The sequence below is a fragment of the Tursiops truncatus genome, chromosome 14, assembly GCF_011762595.2.
Source record: "Tursiops truncatus isolate mTurTru1 chromosome 14, mTurTru1.mat.Y, whole genome shotgun sequence".
In the NCBI taxonomy this organism is placed as follows: domain Eukaryota; kingdom Metazoa; phylum Chordata; class Mammalia; order Artiodactyla; family Delphinidae; genus Tursiops; species Tursiops truncatus.
In genome coordinates, this window is record NC_047047.1 from 21,193,319 (window position 1) to 21,207,011 (window position 13,693).

The window sequence follows — 13,693 nt, forward strand, 5'->3', positions numbered from 1 at the left end:
GCTACTATTTGAAAAGAGAATCAGCATAGGAGTGTTTATGAAGTTTTCATTATGAAAAAGTTTTAAAAAGGTCTTGGATATTCATGTTCACAATTTTGTATCAAAGCACAGGATAAGCATGCTGTTCCTTACAGCTTTAGGTTGCACAGCTACTGCATCCTCTGTTCAGTAATCTATTGTTGTGAATTCCAGCTAGGAAAAGTTGGAGATTAAAAGTTGGAGATCTATCTTCTGATAGATCAAATTTAAAGGCTTAAGGAATTTAGAATCAAAGATGGAAGTATTGCAAAATATTAGCAGATGAAATAAATTCAGATTTCTGCTAAAAATTAAAAAGAAATTTGGTAAAATAAGCTGCAGATGACTACTATGGGGAATGTAAGGCAGAGACAGACAAAGAGGGCAGAAGCTCTACCCAAAATTCAATCTTGAAAGTAAAAAAAAAAAAAAAATGTAGAGAGGAAAGTAGGCAAAGAGAGGGAAATAAGAAGCTTTCATATTTAGGATAATGCTGAGGAAAATGTTGGGAACTACCCTCACCAGCAAATACTTTTACATTCTGTCCAAGAAAAGTAATATATATCAGTGGTAAATTTATCCTTTAGATTATGGTAAACTTAGAGTCACATTCTTAGGTATTTGATGATAAATTACTCCAAATGAGATTTTCAAGTTCAAAGACAACTGGGTACACAAGAGGAGCTAAACCGATGACCTCTTTCTTAGTCTCCCCTTTCTCCCTTTATTTCTCCTCCCTCTCCTCCTTCTTTCTTTCTTTTTCTTCTCTTTTTCATTGCACATCATATTTTTCCTAAATAACATTCAAGGTATGTGATTGGCAGATGCAATATAAGTAACATAAGTCTGATGGCAAAAGTACTAAATTATAATACATATATTTTGCTTGTAAATGGTATTTTGCATATACTGTAAGCATCTGAAATTGTTTTGATTGGTCCTTGATTTTTTTCCAGTATAATATTTTTGACTAGATTAATTAAGTTCAAAAGATACTTCTTGGTATCTACAATGGGACTTTCATACAAACATTGATATGATAAATGGCATAAGAACATTGATTTAGTCACTCTTTCAGTAGGAACAAATCTAGTTAAATTGTGAATCCAAGTACATGGTGATTTTTCTAGTAGTATCATATGAGACTATAAATAGTAGTATATTATATTATTAGTATTCATTTATAAATTTCAATGAGTATATTTTACAATGACAGACTGACTTTATGGTCCCTGTGGGAAGAGAATTGTCAGAAGTAGAAAATTGAAATTTAAAAAAAAGACAATTAGGCATTAGGCCTAATTGACAATTTAAATACTGTCATGTTTGAGAGGTTAATCCATGGTCCCAGATATTTAGAGGTTTAGCTGAGGGAGGCTATATTTATATCCTTGATGAGGAGTCAATGGCCCACAACTGAAGATGGAAAGTTTCATGTTAATCTAATACTATATGTGATTTTTCCCTTACTGTTTTATTCAGTAGTCTGGAGTGTGTTAATTTAGTTCTCTACTTCTCTTTAGGGAATCTTCAAACAAAAACAGATTTTAAAAAAATAAAATACAGCATTGAATCCACCAACTTTTCCTTTATTCCCTGGTAGATCTTATCATCATTTATTTGAACTAATTTCAGAGTCTGATTACTTCCCAGTTAATTTTTATATAAAACAAAAAAATCCATCATTGTTTTGACAAATTTTCTTTTGAAAGCTCTATTTCATATGCATAATGAACTGGAAAATATCTGTGTCCCTGGTTCTATGCCAACAACAATAAATGAAAATATCATATAGGGAAATTTTTCCCTCTCAACACTTGCATAATAATATTTAATTATAATTAAGTAAAATTACAATTAAGTCCATTGTATATCCTTTTTTAATAGGATTTCTCAACTTCTACCCTATTAACATTTAAATTGGATAATTCTTTTTGTGGAGGACTGCCCTGTGCCTTGTAGAAAGATCATCCACACACCTGGTCTCTGCCCTTGATGCAAATAACACTTCTTCTACTTAGGACAACAAAAAATGTCTCCTGAGGTTGCAAATGTTCCCTGGGGAACAGAGTAACCCCCTTCACATTGGTAACCACTGCTTTAAATTGACCTTGCAAATATCAGTTTTAAATTCATAACATACTTGAAATAATAATGTGAGAGTTTCATAAAGAAATGGTTATTTATTTTAGGATAAAAATGTCTGGAATCTATGTATCTAAATTACTTCTCTAAAATTCTAATGAAACAAGAAATAAAAAAATATAAGAAAATTCATGTCAGCTCTAAAAAAAACAGGGAATATCACTGTCTATTAGTTAGAATCTTTAGTGGATGTTTTGTTTACTTGTTTTGCTTTTATTTTAGTATAGATTACACTGAGTCCTTGTCTATTCTGAAAGTAGTTTAAACAAATCTTTTACTTTATGTGATATCTATCTGAGTTGAAAGAGAAAGTGATACTCAGCAGAATTGCACCAACATCATTTAGAATAGAGGACCAGGAAATTGAAGATGTCATAGACTAGTTGGTGGTCATAAAAAGACAAACACTGACATTATGAGGGGTTTCGAGATACACGACAAGATTCACCCTTCAGTAGTTTACTCTTAGTTTGTGTTCAACGTAAAGAGCAAGAGAAATAAGCAGAGAATTTTATTATATGGCATCTATATTTGAGCAGGTTGCCAAATAGAGAGACAATTTGTATCATTACACACACATAAAAGCAAACTTAGACAATGATGAAATTACCTGAGTGCTGATGGACTTGCACACTACTCTCCCATTAGCCACTTGACCTTTTTCTTGTAAAATAATTTCTTTGAATTAATTATGTTAATTCCATATTTCCCTTGATCTTTATATGAGATTGATATGTTTAAATAGAGAATGAAAAAATATCACATAGGATCTATTGATACATTAGTTCCTGACATTGTACAAACTTAGAGCCTCACTGCAGGAAATTCAAAAAGAGAAAAATCACTAGACCAAAAAAAGATGAAATTATTCAAACTAATTTGAGGGATTGGAGAAAATATTCCTTATGAAATATACTTACTGTAAGAAAGAGGTCCAAAAATCTGGATAATAATTTTTTAAACTTCCAATTTGCATCTGCTGAGATTTGAGATGGCATGTTATCTATAAAATGAGAATAATCTGAAATCAGAAAAGGTTGTATTTTTAGCTAAAATGTATGACTTGAATATCAAAAGGCATAATAGAGAAAACAGCATATTGCATCCTTCAGAAATCTACATCCTACAAATCCACTAGAATTTTAGCATGTTATAGGATAATCTGGCTTAGTGTTTCTCATTTGTCTCCATTCTCACATGCCTTCCTACCAGGGTAAGGACACTTTGTAGGTGAACAAGTGTGTATTGATAGACTACAATCCATCTTTATCTCTTTGGTTACTCATTTAAGTTGTTTATTAGGAATTGGTACTAAGAGCTCACTTTCAGGATATAAGTTTTCACAAATTGTTTGCATTTTACTACTTTTATATTGAGCACCTACTACATGTCAGACATTTTGATAGAAGTTGAGGATAGAATAACATTCATAGCACACAAAATCTCTGTTCTTGTGGCACTAACATGTCATTTGGGGAAACAGAAAAAAAATATATACACTATTTTTATATCAATGTGGAAGGCTGAATAACTTTCCCCTCCCACTAAAAAAGATGCTGTCACGCTCATCCCTGGAACCTGTGAATGTACTACCTTAAGTTGTAAAAGGCAATTTTCATTTATGGCTAAATTAAGAAGATGGTGATATTATCCTAGATTATACATATGGGTCCAGTTAAATCACTGAGATCTTAGAGAAGGAAGTAGAAGTTTAGATACATATAAAGAGAAGAAAGCAACTTGAGCGAGAGAAGATGTTACATCACTGGCTTTGGAGATGGAGGAAAAGGCGATGAGACAAGGAATGTCATCAACCTCTATTAGTTGGGGGAGAAAGTATGGAATGGCTTCTCCCCTAGAGTCACCAGAAGGAGTGAAGACCTGACTGTAACTTGATTTTAACCCAGTTATACTTATTTTAGGTTTCTGATCTCTAGAGCTGTAAGATAATAAATTTATGTTGTTTTAAGCCACTAAGTTTGTGGTGATTTGTTATAACACCTTTTAGTGTTATAAGTGTCACTTAGTGTTGATATAGTGACAAGAGGAAACAATACAAACTGGTTTAAATATTGTTAAGAAAAATTAAACATAGTAAGGAAATAGAGAGTGATAGCTATTTTAAATAAAATGGACAAGCAAGAAAGAACTTCCTGATGAGGTGTTATTTGTACACAGGCAGGAATGAAGCCAAGAAATAAAATAAGTAAATAGCTAAGGCAATACAAGGCCAAAGAAGTACAAAGTTTGTGACCAGAGCATGTATTGGTTGTATTATAAGAAGAGAAAAAGTACCAGTGTCACTGAAGTGCAGTGACCATCAAGGAATCTAGAAGGAGTACAATGGAAAAGGTGAATGATCAGATTGTTCAGGTAATCTGTGGGCCAAAATAAACTCATGGCTTTTATTTTATGGGTGATAAGAAAATCTGGGATATTTTGAGAAGGGCAATGGCATATTATAAAAAGATTACTGCAGCTTCTCTGTAAAGAAGAAGCTATTATGTCCAAGAAGCCTGTTGCTGTTGTTTAGACAGGGATTATAGAAACATGGTTGCTACCCATATAAAAGCACCTTTATTTATGCTTTTGAACATATCCTAATTTAACAAAACAGACTTAAACCTGACATTAGTAAAGGCAACATTTAACTTAGTAAATAGAGTACAAAATAAAATTCTGTTCTGCAAATTTTGTAGAGTTGTGTTTGAAAATATGTCTCCCACATAGGGCAGAAGCTTCATCAACACATTAGATTTAATGAAAGAGTTGATACATAAACAAAAACAAAAGAGAATAAACAAATCTATCACAAAACACCCACCTCATGTACAGTAATTATGTTTGTGTGTAGTGAAGTATTTCTACTTTTAAAAGAATTGAAAAGACACAAAAATATTAATATATTTACTTTTCTAAAATATTGAAATGTCATAATCCTCTGAAAAATTATTTTACTCTTAATGCTTAATTTTTGAAATAATATTCAGAGATCTTTCATTCAAGATGAATATACAAGAAAAAAAATTTTCCAAATCTCATGTATAATTATTTTACATCCTTTTAAAACATGGATATAGAATAATGATAGAAATAGAGAGATTTCTCCTCAAGAGAGGATAACAGATTGGAAGTGAAAATAGTTTGTGCTGTAGGCAGGTAAGCATAAACCTTTACCCATGGCCAAAGAGAATGGAAATTCTGATGAGATAGATGTAGTGTAAATGATCAAATTGGGCAAAAATTGAAGGACTAACCTAGTTTGCACTAACAGGGATAATTATGTGAGTTAAAGAATAAGATTTTCTTCCAATTGTGTCCTAGCTCCTAATATAAGCCCAGAGCAGAAAATATTCATCACGGAGGTAAAAACTCCTCCTTCAGAAGCTATTTAGTCACTTCTATAATCCTTATGTTATCCAAGACCTCCAGATTTGTATAACACAATTGTACCTGGATGTCTCATAGGTTTCTAAAACATGGTGTCATCAAAGGAGATATCTTGACTCATTCCAGTCAGGATGGCCATCATCAAAAAATCCACAAACAATAAATGTTGGAGAGGGCATGGAGAGAAGGAAACCCTCCTACACTGTTGGTGGAAATGTAAATTGGTACAGCCACTATAGAGAACAGCCATATGGAGGTTCCTTAAAAAAGTAAAAATAGAACTACCATATGACAAAATAATCCCCCTCCTGGGCATATATCCAGAGAAAAACATGCTCCAAAAGGATACATGCACCCCAGTGTTCATTGCAGTGCTGTTTACAATAGCCAAGGCATGGAAGCATCCTAAATATCCATCAACACAGGAATGGATAAAGAAGATGTGGTACATATATACAACTGAATATTTCTCAGCCATTAAAAAGAATGAAATAATGTCATTTGCAGCAACATGGATGGACCTAGAGATTGTCATACTGAGTGAAGTAAGTCAGACAGAGAAAGAGAAATATCATATGTCGCTTATATGCAGAATCTAAAAAAAAAGATACAAATGAACTTATCTACAAAACAGAAACAGACTCACAGACTTAGAGAATGAACTTGCATTTACCAGGGTAGAAGTGTTGGGGGAAAGGATAGTTAGGGAGTTTGGGATTGACATGTACACACTGTTATATTTAAAATGGATGACCAACAAGCACCTACTGTATAACACAGGGAACTCTCCTCAATGTTATGTGGCAGCCTGGATAGGAGGGGAGTTCGGGGGAGAATGGATACATGTATATGTATGGCTGAGTCGCTTTGCTGTGCACCTGAAACTATCAGAACATTGTTAATCAGCTATACTCCAATATAAAATAAAAAGTTAAAAAAAAGGATCTTGGGAGGAATAGCCATACAGGAAAAAATACTTTTAATACATGTTAAAATTTTAAAATAATGCTCCAATAAAAATTAATTTAAAAGAATAGATAACTAATGAGACCCTACTCTATAGCACAAGGAACTCTACTTGATACTCTGTGGTGACCTAAATGGGAAGGAAATTCAGAAAAGAGGAAATATATGTATATGTATAGCTGATTCACCTTGCTGAACAGTAGAAACTAACACAACGTTGTAAAGCAACTATACTCCAATAAAAAAAATTTAAATAAATAAATAAAAAGAAAATTACCATTTCACAGTTCTTAATGAAAAAAAGAAAAGATATCTTAATTTCCCTCATAGACACAACATGTTCCAGCTTGGGCCACTGAGAGTTAGTTCTGGTATTCCTTTTAAATACCCCCATTAGTGTGTGTGTGTGTGTGTGTGTGTGTGTGTGTGTGTGTGTGTGATTATCATTTTCTTCTCCTGACAGAGCAATGAGGGGCTCTTTCAACTTGGAAGCATAATGGGGTCCGTAGAGGTAAAATCCAGAAATGTGTGGGACACTCCTCTGACTCTGACCCCCAGGATTTTCTCACTGCCACATAAGTTGTCATTCAGTCAGCAGCAGTTCCTCAAAATTATCATTTAATTTTTGCTACACAGCTCTCAGCTGTGACTCTCTGGATGTGCCTGCTTCTACAGATTACTGCAACCTCATTTCTCTGATGGTTCCAAGAAAATTAATTCATGATTATTATGTTTAGCTTTTTCTTGTTGTAAGGACAGGAGTGACAATTTCCAATTTCCTTTACATTTCCAGCTTTAAAATGGAAGTCTCTCATGTGTTGCTTTTTTTAAAATTTCCCTGATGTTAATGATGTTGAGCACATTTTATATGGTTAGCCAATTGGCAATGATTGTGTACGTGTGTGTGTGAAAAAAAATGCCAGTCAAAGGAATAGAAATAATATTTGCTCTACATATTAATGATAAAGATTTGTATCCAGAAAAAAGAAACTCTACAAGTCAGTAAGAAAAAGACAAACAATCCAATAAAAAAGATGCTCTTGTTGTCATTTCTCTATCATCAAGAATTATTGCCCATATATACAAAACATCCCCTAAATCTATCCAGTTTTCTTATTCTGTACTTTCATCATCATAATCCAACATTCCATTATCCTTTACCTGAACACTGTAATTACCTCCACATTTTGCCTTTCTTCCAAACTCTCATACACAATGGCCATCCTCCAAAGTTAGCCAGAGTGCTCTTAAAAGCATAAATATAATTTCACTTTCTAAGAACTTTCCAGTAGCTTCTAACTACACATAGGATAATATCCATGTCCCTAAAATAGTCTCCAAAGTCCAGCATGTTTTCACTCACCACTTCAACTTCTTATACCATATCTTCATGCATATGCTCTATCAGTTCTGGCCTTTGTTTTGTTTCTTACTGAGAGTATGCCTGTCTTACATTATTTCTTCTGCCTGAAATTACCTTTGCATTGTGAGCTCCTGCCCATCATTCAGGTTTCAGTCTAAATGTCATTTACTAAAATAAGTCACTTTTTAACCATCAAATATAAGATAATCTTCTATATCAAGTCAAATGTTCACAGCTATAAGAGAAAGTCTTATTCAACTGGCTTAAATCATAAAAATATGTGTAACTTCACTTGATAGCAAGTTCTGAGTTAAGGTTGGCTCTGGATGTAATTTCTGAAATGACACAATGATGTCATCAGAAACCCAACTTTTTCCATCTTTCTGCCAAATAATTTTTATGACATCAGCTCAGTGAAAAGGGGGACAATGGTGGCTGGGAGGCAACCAGTGGTGTCAATCAACTGCGATTCCTTCCCTTACAATCATTTTCTTTGATAGACCTTGTTTTATTTCTCAGCCTAGCATTTTGCTATTGGATATTTTCCTGTTTGTTTATTTGTTTAGAAAGGTTACTGCATTAAGATAAAAATTTAACTTAAGTAGCAGTACCCTTCTGCTTAAGTTAATTCCTGACTCCACTTCTTCCTGGAGGTTTGACTTAGGCAATTTACTTAACCGCTCTGTGCCTCAGTTTTTCATAGTAAAATAGGAATGATTACAATAATATCTATATCAAAGCATCATTGTAAAACTTCAGTTAGTTATATGTAAAACACTCAAAAGAGTATAGGGCATATATTAAGTACTATATCAGAATTTACTATTTTTTTTAAATTTAATTGACTGCTTATTTTTTCTCCTCCTCCCACCCACACGTACACATACTAGAAAATAAGTCCCAACAAAACAAGGATTTTACGTGACTTTGTGCAGAAAAGAGTTAACATAGCAGGCCTCAGACTACTACCTCCAGAAAGTCTGCGTGCAAGTAAGCTCTTCTCTGGTGTTTGAAATAATGGATTTCAGGATGGTTCCCACAATTCCCTGACTGATAAGAATAACTCAGGCATCCTAAACTGTGCAAAGAAAATGGTTTATGGTGAACACCAGCTTTCTTTCATGGAGTCCGAAATTTTTGTACGAGTTAGAGTTTGCTTTAGTAAGCAACACTCAATAAAATCTTTGTTATTGAATCTTTAATGAATTTCCCTGGTAGACACATTTCACACATATTGTCACAACTAATTACTGTAGGAAGCAGTGTATTTTGTGTGACTCCATTCTGAGAGGACTCTTTGCTGCTTATGCCTGGTTTCCTTTGGACTTTGCTCTGCACCTCTTCACTTTGCTGAATTTGCTTTTTTCCTTTTGCTGTAATAAATCATGGTCATGAGTACAATTACATAATGAGTATTGTGTGTCCTCCTAGTGAATCACCAAACCTGGGGGTGGTCTTGTGGACCCTGACACATGCTTGTTTATCACAATCTAGAATAGTGCCTTACTCAGAGTAGATTCTCAATGAAAGTTGAATAAATTGATTCAATAATAAATGAATAATTATAATTTTCTAGAATCACATACATTTAAGAAAAGAGAACCTTACAGAGGCTCCTTTCCAACTGAACGGACTATATTCTTTGATGTCTTTGTGTAAGTCAAATGTCAGAATGATGGGCCATGAGGAAATTGTGGGAAGACACAAACAGTGAATCTACAAAACACATCATTATGTCTACCAGCTATTTTGGTCAATGCCTCAACCATCAGCTTAAAATTGGTGCATAATATAAATGCTGTAATGTTGTAAGAGAAGGCTAGCAACAAAGATATAATAGACATTATAGTTAAATTTGAACCTTATTTCAACCTCAGGTGATCAGCCAGAGATGAGTGGGGTGACATTAGAAAGATAAGTAGGAAAGTTTAGATAATTTTGAATGTATGGAGTGAAGGTGTAGAAAAAAAAAAAACACGATATATTATTCACGTGCAAAAAGCAGGGATTCTAAGAAGACCCATCGGAGCAGGAGGACTCCATACCTGTGTGCGGCATACTTTCTCATTCCCTTTCCAGTTTGAAAAAAACAGACTGTGCTAAATGTATATTTTAGGTAGGTTTTTTTTTTGGTCTGGACTTGTACACTTTTCAGAGCAGCCCATAAAATATTGTTTTGTTTGTTTTTCCTTTCCATTCTTATTCCTTAACATAGTGCTTGACATCTAGTAAGTGCTCACTAGAAGAGCATTCAGAATTGTGTTGACCATCTGGTAGGTGAGGTCTCCTCACAGAAATTTCCAGGAGAAAGAACAGAAGCAGAAATAGAAGTATTTCTGGAGACATATCATCTTTCTATTTTACTTTATATCCCAAGCATCAACTGTAGTGTCTTGGACAAGTATGGAAACCAGTAAGTACTTCTTGTAACAATTTTAGGTTGCTTAGTTTGGAAAATGTAGAGACAGTAATGGCATGCTAGAAAAGTTATTAGGCTGGGGTCAGAAGATATCAAGTCAGGTCCTGACACATTTGGGTTGTATTGATGAGTCATTTAATCTCTCTTTATCTGTAAATTGGAGCAAATAATAGAGCACTTAAAAGGATTAAATGAAATAGTCTAGTAACTTAGGAAAGCAATTTTACATGCACTTTGGAAATGCTAGGCATTATTATTATAATCTAAAAAAGTGACAGAAATTAAAAAGTAATGTTAAAAGATTTTGCAAGGCCTTGAATGTTTAAATTTATTTATATGGCAGCAATGGAATTTTTTGCAAAAGACTGGAATAATTACATTTTGTGATTGAAACGTAAAAGATTCTAATTTCTGTGACTAAATATTATCAGAGCAACTATAGTCTAGAAAAATGTTACAAGTTTATGGCAGAAATTTAAATGAAAAGAAAAAAACATTGATGATAATTACAAGAGTGGAAATACAGAGAAAATTATGAGTAGAGAACTTTAATTTGTCTATATTTCTTCCTAATTCTTATTAATTTAGCCTTTTATTTTCAACTAAATACTATTCTGCTTATTAACCTGTAGCCTACATTGTCTAGAATCATTGTATAATTCTTTAAATATTTTGAAATTTACAATTTGTTCAAATTCATCTACCTTATTTTAAGATTCCTGGTAACAATAACTATCTGGTTCTATATGATTTGTTTCTTTTATAATCTGCAGTTCCCTGCGAAGGACTTTTCAAAGAGTTACATTCAACAAAGAATTATTAAAGGGAAGAAGAAAATGAATAAATGAAAAATTGAATTACTGATATTCTAAACATTACCTAAGGGAGATAATAGATAACAACCACATTTTACTACTTCAGTAGTTTTTGGTTTAAGTGAATTTTAACTTTTTTTAGGGAAAAATATATTAAAAAGTCTTGAGAAAAAATGTGTCAATGATTTTTTTGAAAGGCTTTTTGAAAAGGTCATTTGAAGTTTGATTGTCACTATTAAAATGTTGCTGATTTTTCTGCATGCTCAACTGTTTGAAAAAAACAAGGTTAAAAGTCAAATATGGTAACAGTTTCTTTCACTTAATTCAAAAGGCCTCTGGAAAGTAATGAGATTTATTTTGCAAATTACTTTAAATTGTCCTTTAACCACACTATGATATTTGATAATGTCAGAATGATTTTGCTTTAAGGAAAGTGATTTTAGTCCCTGAATAAAATTTATTACTTTTTCCTAAATAAATAGCATTTTATATATTTTATGTGAACTAAGAAAATATTTTTAAGGTTAATTAATCTGTCTTCTGACAACTGCAGAGAAATTTTGAACAAAACAATTGCTTATGTATTCAGGTCAGTTTTGCTTATGCTAATACAAACTCACAAGGAAAATATCAGATTCATTCAATCATACTTGAAGAAAAAGACTTCCATTTATTCTCAAATCTGCGATATAAGAGCAGTATGACATCAACTCTATTGTGTAACCCAATTTCTAATTTGCTTCCTTTAAAACCTTGTGCCAGGAATTGTGTTAGTCAATTTAACAGATGCCCAATTTACTCTAGAAAATGAATCTATTTTTTTCTTGATGTTTTCATTTGTTAATGATGCTTTTCACATTAAATTCTCCAAGTCTTTGTAGATAGATGTATTGATAGATTAGTAATCCATAAGAAAAAATTGAGAGGAGTGACACCAACCTGTTCACAGTGGTTTAGTTACCTTTTGGGGAGAGGAATGAGATGCAGGGTGAGTAAGGTGAATATATATAGGCTTCTATTTTTTTTTACATTATTTTTCTTTTTATATTATTTATTTCTCATATTATTACTGTTCATGTTATTCTGAGTAACTTGAGGATTTGTACACATTTTATTTTTATTATTCATATATATTTTTAGAACAGTGAAAATAAGAAAATTCTTTCCCCCACCCCTCAAAAAAAAAAAACTGTACATGAAAAAGTCATACTGTAAGTACATAAATAATTACAGAAGAGTCAAGTACATAATTCTAGAATTTACAATACATTCATTACATTTATGAAACACTATGATGATTTAAATAACTTTAAGCTTTTTATCTATGTTTTCAACAAATAATTGTTGAGAGTATTCATGTGCCAGGCACCCTGCTAGGTACAGAGGATGCCACAGTGAACAGAACAGAACAGGCACTGCAGGATGGAACTCCCTTTTAGTGGAGGAGGATGTTAGAGAGAAAGCTGTATAAACAAATCATTGAACAAGATAATTGCAAGGAGAGATGCAGGAAATAAAACAGGGCGATGAGAAGGATAGTGACAGATAGATGGCTTTAGATCAGAAGACAAGGGGGGTCCTTTGAAGAAATAACTCATGTGAGACTTGAATGACTAGATGAAATTGCTAAAGAGCTAGAGCACAAGCATTTCTGCCTGAGGAAATAACCAAGTGCATGTGTTGTGAGACATAGTTCTAGGACATAGATATAAATAAAGTGTAAATCAACTTGACTATTCTGGAAATGGAGTATAAGGAAGCAGAGGAGACAGTGTAAGAGAAGAGGCTGAAGTGAGAAAAGCTCATGTAAATATTTGGAATCCATGAGAAAATTTTGGATTTTATTCTGGTCACTATTGGGGCAGAGGTGGAGACATTAGCGGTTTTTAAACTAAGACAGTGACATGAGAGTTTTACATTAAACAACTAATTTGTGACTTTCCAGAGAAGAAAGTAGAGCTGGAAAATTGTGGACACAGAGATGCCAGTTAGGAGGCCATTTTAATTGTCCAAATGAAATATAATGGTGGTAGCTGAGGACAAACAAATGGATGGATTTGAGATATTACTTTTAATCACATGAAATTGTCACTTTTGATCTTTAAAAACAATTGACTGTCAGTTGTTTTATTGTAGTTCAAATTGATATATTGATGATCCAGCAAAAGTAATTATGGACAGACATGGTAGGTAAGACGTATCAAGGGAGATAGATGGTACTAAACTAAAAAAGATTTGGGTTAAATGGATTGGAGTGTGAGAGACCAGGAGCTTTATTTGGATATAATAATTTGCAATGATTATTATTTATTCAACTGAGGTGTCAGGTAGGCCATTAGATAACATTCTGTAGTACAATAAAGAATGGAGACTGCAGAATGATGTCATCTCAGTGCTTTTCACCTTGTGCAATAGTGGAAAATTCTTGTTTAATTTCACAATTTTTAGCAGATTATTCTCCCTTGCTTCAGTAATGGAAGTTGATCATAATTTATTTGCATTTTATCTTCTCTTTCATTTCTTAAAAAATAAAGCCCAAATTTATATTCTTAAATTTTTTCCTTTAAAATCATGAAA